At 34.9% G+C, this 6,009-nt stretch overlaps 1 long non-coding RNA gene across 1 annotated transcript; it reads left to right on the forward strand.

Annotated features, from left to right (window-relative positions):
• Nucleotides 1-2,501: 2,501 nt before the first annotated feature.
• LOC123539201 (uncharacterized) lies at nucleotides 2,502-4,996 on the forward strand. Its single transcript, XR_006683938.2, has 3 exons — nucleotides 2,502-2,867; nucleotides 3,280-3,476; nucleotides 3,651-4,996. It is a non-coding gene; the product is annotated as an uncharacterized LOC123539201 (long non-coding RNA).
• The last annotated feature ends 1,013 nt before the right edge of the window (nucleotides 4,997-6,009 follow it).

Genomic DNA, 6,009 nt, shown 5'->3' on the forward strand with positions numbered 1-6,009 from the left:
TTGAAAATATAAATGTTATTGTTAATCTGTCTTGCAGCGTTTGTTTTTTCTTACACGTGATATGTATGATACTACTTTAAACTTGCAATGCAAATATGTATTCGTTAAAACTTTGGAATAGAAACAAGATTGGTATGTTTGCCGTATGTATGGATTTCTAATGCAATGTAAGTATACACATCATGTTCATAAAACATTTGTCCTTGGAAGTAGACATACATGATAATTTCGGCCAGTTCAGCACATATGAGAAAATTTAGAAAAGCTGTTTAATTCTATCAGATATTTTCAGAATGTTTAGAACGATAGTGGTTTAAACCAAGGAGGAATAATAGCATTATTTCTCTCGAATTACCCTTTAACATTGATCTCAGTTCTGAAGCCTTAGTTAAGCTCATAATTCATTGTAATCCATATTGTTGAAAACGTTTTAGATACCACTATACATAATATCAAATATAAAGAAAGATTAACAATTTCCAGTTAATGTCTAATTAAGTAGATTATTTCTTTTTCAAAATAATGAAGAAAATATGCCACATACATTTTATATTTTAAGAGCAACCTAGTAATAAAATGCATTGTTCTATTTCATTTTATTTACAGCTAAATGTGATAGTATTGTAAAAACCGTTATAGATATGTTTGGTAGTTATCAGCACACACTCACGCACGCAAGCACATACAACGTTTTTCGTGAAAATGGTGTTATATAAATCTTGTTTAGTGTATTCATGTATTTGCTTTGATTTGTTTTGTTTCAAAGGAAACACGGCGGAAGTACACTAGTATTTTACACAGTAAGTTTTGTATTCTCCATTGGACATGAATAATGTATCATTTGCAATAAAGATAAGATTTTCTGCATAAACATTTGAAAAAATATATTTAGAGGAAAAAGTGACCCCCGGTCATAGTATTATGACCTCCAGATCATAGTACTATGACTCCCCCACGTGAAGTAAACTGAACCTCACGAAGAATATTGACTCTCATAAAAAAAAACGACCCCCGGTCATTTGGTCAAATTTAGTGATAACTCATGTATCTAAGGCCTAATTGCTGCATTTTATGCCCCCACTCGGGGGAGGGGGGCATATATATTTGCCCTTGTCCGTCCGTCCGTCCGTCCTTCCGCTTGACCATTAGCCCCAGATACCATCACTTGACACAGAAATCAGAGCATTCCGCAACGGGAAAAGGGATTCTAATTCTAGACGCTGTATCTTGGTGTATACATTTTTTTCAGGAAAATAACAATTCACAATATGTTCACAAAACACACCAGTCAATAATCAGTAAAGATTTTCTGCATAAACATTTGAAAAAATATATTTAGAGGAAATATATATATTATAGCCTAGTATCACATACTTTCGATAGCCGGTGTAATGAAGTATTTCGACCCCCATAGAATAATGACCCCCCGGTCATTATTCTATAGAAAAAGTGACCCCCGGTCATAGTATTATGACCTCCAGATCATAGTACTATGACTCCCCCACGTGAAGTAAACTGAACCTCACGAAGAATATTGACTCCCATAAAAAAAACGACCCCCGGTCATTTGGTCAAATTTAGTGATAACTCATGTATCTAAGGCCTAATTGCTGCATTTTATGCCCCCACTCGGGGGAGGGGGGCATATATATTTGCCCTTGTCCGTCCGTCCGTCCGTCCTTCCGCTTGACCATTAGCCCCAGATACCATCACTTGACACAGAAATCAGAGCATTCCGCAACGGGAAAAGGGATTCTATTTCTAGACGCTGTATCTTGGTGTATACATTTTTTTCAGGAAAATAACAATTCACAATATGTTCACAAAACACACCAGTCAATAATCCCTGCAAACTTCGGTATGAAGTAATTCTTCAGAAGAAAACTGCACAAGAAACTGCTAGCATAGAACTTAGTATTAATAGAAGTTGCAATACTTAGCAGTGGCAGTAAAGTACGGTAGCGGCAACAATAGAAAGTAGTAGTAGTAGTAGTAGTGGCAGTGGTAGTGGCAGTTGCAGTAGCAGCAGCATCAGCAGCAGCAGCAGCAGAGGAATAAGTGACAGCAACAACAGCAGCAGGAGAAGAAGAGGTAGATGTACAAGACGTATTAGTGGAAGCAGGTATAGTAGTATCAGTAGTAGCAGTAGTAGTAGTAGTAGTAGAAGTAGTAGTAGTAGTAGTAGTAGTAGAAGAAGAAGAAGTACGTGTAGTAATAGCAATAGAAGTAGCGGCACCAGTAGTAGTAGTACAATCAAAATGTTAACTATTGGCAATGGAGGGTATTAGAGTTGTAGATCTAGTAAAATTGTCCGTTAGGTTTGGTGGGGATCTCTTTTTAATAGATATTATCGTCGAAAGTCTTTTTAGGAGCCGGTGTTTTACACGGAAAGAGTAACTTTTTTAAATAGAATAATGTCCGGAAATCGATATTGTATGAGAGTTCGAATGTAGTAATTTCGGCAGTGAGTATTTTACATGGAAGGAGTCATTTTTTCTATAGAATAATAACCGGGGTCGTTATTCTATGAGATTCGAAAGGAATCATCTTTAGGGAGTCAGTATTTTACTTGGAGGGGTCAGTTTTTCTATAAAATAATGACCGGGGGGTCGTTATTCTATAGAATTTTCAAAGGGAGTCAGTTTTTTATAAGGGGAGTCAATATTTTAGAGGATGTTAAACCAGGAAAAATTGTTTACATCAGCGGAATATCTTCCGAGAATTCGAATCAGTAAAAGCTATGCTCAGTGATGTTATTCAATTTACATTATAAATTCTTAATGCAATATCTCAATCTGGGCTGATTTCATCAACGCTCGTGGACACATACCCGTTCCATATTGTCATAGAAACCTTTCAGTAAAAATGTAAATATACTTGTTTTTATCTGAAAACTTGCTATGTAGTCAAACATATTTGATAGAACACATCTATAAAGATACCACTTGTATTAAGTTTGTTTGTTTTGGGTTTAATAACGCCGTTTTTCAACAGTATTTCAGTTATGTAACGGGTGAACAGTTGACCTAATCATTGTTCCTGGATTCTGTATCAGTACAAACCTGTTCTATGCAAGTAACACGTGAATCAGAGGTGGAGGACAAATGATTTTAAACACAGTGTATTTTATCACTTGTATTAAGAGAGCCATTTATTTCAGTTTCTTCAAGTTTTTGTCTGTGCAAATTTAGGTTTCTTGTATTTAAGCCATAGTTTTACGATTTGGGACATTGATGAATAATGTTACAAATGTAATTTATGGTTGCATTTCTTTTACAGAATTTTGAGAGTGGACAAGACGTGGCTTTGTATTTGACATTAGATTCTGTTTTGGTAATGATCGCAGTGTAATAGTTAGGAACATCAGACAAAACAATAGTTGGGGCCAAGAGGAAAGGGCAATGAATGGAACTTTTTATTTTCGAGCAGACAAATTCTTCGACATGACGTTTCTTATAGAAACATCCTGCTTTAAGGTAGGTATTAACTAAAGTTTTGTTCTTCACCAACATGCTTTAATTTCAGAGTTAAACAAAAAACCTCTCCATCGTTGTTAATTCTAATTAAATCAGATCTAATATGAAAAGTGGAAAAGAGATATCGATAGTCATATAAGCTTTGTGCACGCTGGCATTATCTTGTCTTTGTAGGTAGCAGTAAACAATCAACATGTAATCGAATTCATGCATAGACTTGCCTCCCATCGTATCGACACACTACGTGTAACCGGTGATATTCGGCTTTGTTACGCCATATTCTAAATACAGAGAGACAACTGATAGGGATGTTTGAAAAGAGCAAAGGACGCCTGTGATAAACATTTTGAAATGTTTCATATATACGCATATATAACATAAGGTGGTTTATTTAGGACATTTCGTTTTGTCGCATTGTTGTATTGTTTATAGTGCAACACTGGCGTGAACGCCATCTCACCATTACGAAGTGTTGGAAGTTTCGTTACGTCGTAATTGCGTACAAAGAAATGAACCTATCAGTGCACTACAACGAAACATCTCAAGTAACAGAACTAAGTATTTTGCTTCGTTTTGGTGTGCAGCCATCTACAACATCTCCGCATTGGCGCGTAAGCGCGCACCAAATCGTCATAAAATGCATTACAACATTACAGTAAATTTCGTTCTATGTCGTTGTGACACGAGCAAAACTCAACACAACAAAGCATTTCAGATAGTTTTAGCGCGTGCACAAACACGTCATTACGAAATTTAATATTCTGTTGCTCAATGTGTTGTTATGGTGCATTGCCAGCTCCGTCTTTTTTCCTCATGCGCCTCGCGTGCCAAAACCACACATGACTGTGCTACATAAGCCCGGACGCCAACGCGATTTAACTAACAGTCTTCTTTTAGCCACCTTTAATGGTTTGGTATTAATACATTAATCTCCAAAAGAACTTTTAATTGTTATTGGTAAACAAAGGTTAAAGGCTCATATTGCCTTTCTTTATAGGACGAGTGCCATATTTTTGTAAAGAACATGTCTTTTTCTTGTAAATCCTATTGATTGTTGTTTTCTTATATATTTACCAAAGCTTTGAATATTGATTAACGTTGTAGAATATATTACTGAACCCTTTGTTTATGATTATCCCCTTTATGACCCTAACTTTATAAGTTCCTGAGTGATGTTGAAAGTACTGATTTTTCAAACCATTTTATTATGCGTATCATAATAATTGAATAGTATATTGTAAAAGGACGCAACATTTTTCTTCAAGTAATTCAACCTAAGAAATTATGAAAAATACATTGACACTTTTCATTCTTTATTTATCATTTCAAAGATTTAGATGAACGAATAATTGTTTTAACTGGTGTTCATTTTGTTACCAAAATGCACTTAATATTTCTTGCATGTTTACAACTGAGATATTCGGAAGGTTTCGGGAAAATCCCACATCATCTTGAATCTTGTATGCACGGAAACTTGTATGTGGACCAGCTGCATTGCAAATACTTTAAACAAGGATCAAAACTTTTAGCATAATAATAACAAAAGCAATAATAGTCATAGTTACGTGACGAATACTCCGTAACTCCGTAATCTCCGTTACTTTGGAAGAAAACCTTACTTTTTAACAGTTTTCTAAATCACAATATATATAGCTTGTATTGTTCTATACCCTGTTCACAACGTATTTATGCGTAATTACGATTTTGACACTTCCGTAGAATTAACATTAAAGGTGCAAAATAAAGACAAATGAATAGACATAAATCTTAAAAAAAGACTACACATTTTGTAATATAGTACTAAACATTATGATAGCCGTGCAATATTCCCTTGAAATCAACACAAGAACAGAGAAACAAATGATTGTTTCTGTATTTTCTTAGACTGACATGGGGGGGGGGGGGCATTTTGTCCTACTTTCGTGTTTATCGTTTTTCCGTAATCGGTCGGAAATTCTTCGGGATCACGTGATTTTAAAATTGTTTCAAACGAATATCCGTTTAAAGACGCGCGACAAAATAACTGTATTTCCATGATGGTAATTATACACGACTTGCACGAAAAATACGAAATGTACACAATTTATGTTTAAAATTGACAGTGACATATATTAGGCCAAGACAATGTGTTTAATGTCTAAAATCTTATTAAATTAATGTAGCCATATGTACATAAATCGGTGTATTTAGGTAAATTTCAATCACATCATGTTTCGGCAGTGTAAGACAGTTATTCATTTGTACTCTTAAAACTATACTGAAAAGAGATTAACTGAAAAAGTTTGCAGACGAAGTTGTAAAAACACTTTTATTCGGGAAGGGCCTGAATTGTCCTCCCGCAAACTTGTAGTATAGCTGTTTATTACCTGTATTATAAGAATGTTTTTCATGAAGGTTTTGTGAGTTACAAAATTGTTGAATTCCATGTGCTAAGTTTGTAAAAATCACGTTATCGTTTGGGCATATAATATATTTTGCATCTATTTATAAATTATAGCCTCGTTTCGGAGGATTCTTCCGAAAAAGTCCGAAG

The sequence above is a fragment of the Mercenaria mercenaria genome, chromosome 1 (assembly GCF_021730395.1).
Source record: "Mercenaria mercenaria strain notata chromosome 1, MADL_Memer_1, whole genome shotgun sequence".
NCBI classification, from domain to species: domain Eukaryota; kingdom Metazoa; phylum Mollusca; class Bivalvia; order Venerida; family Veneridae; genus Mercenaria; species Mercenaria mercenaria.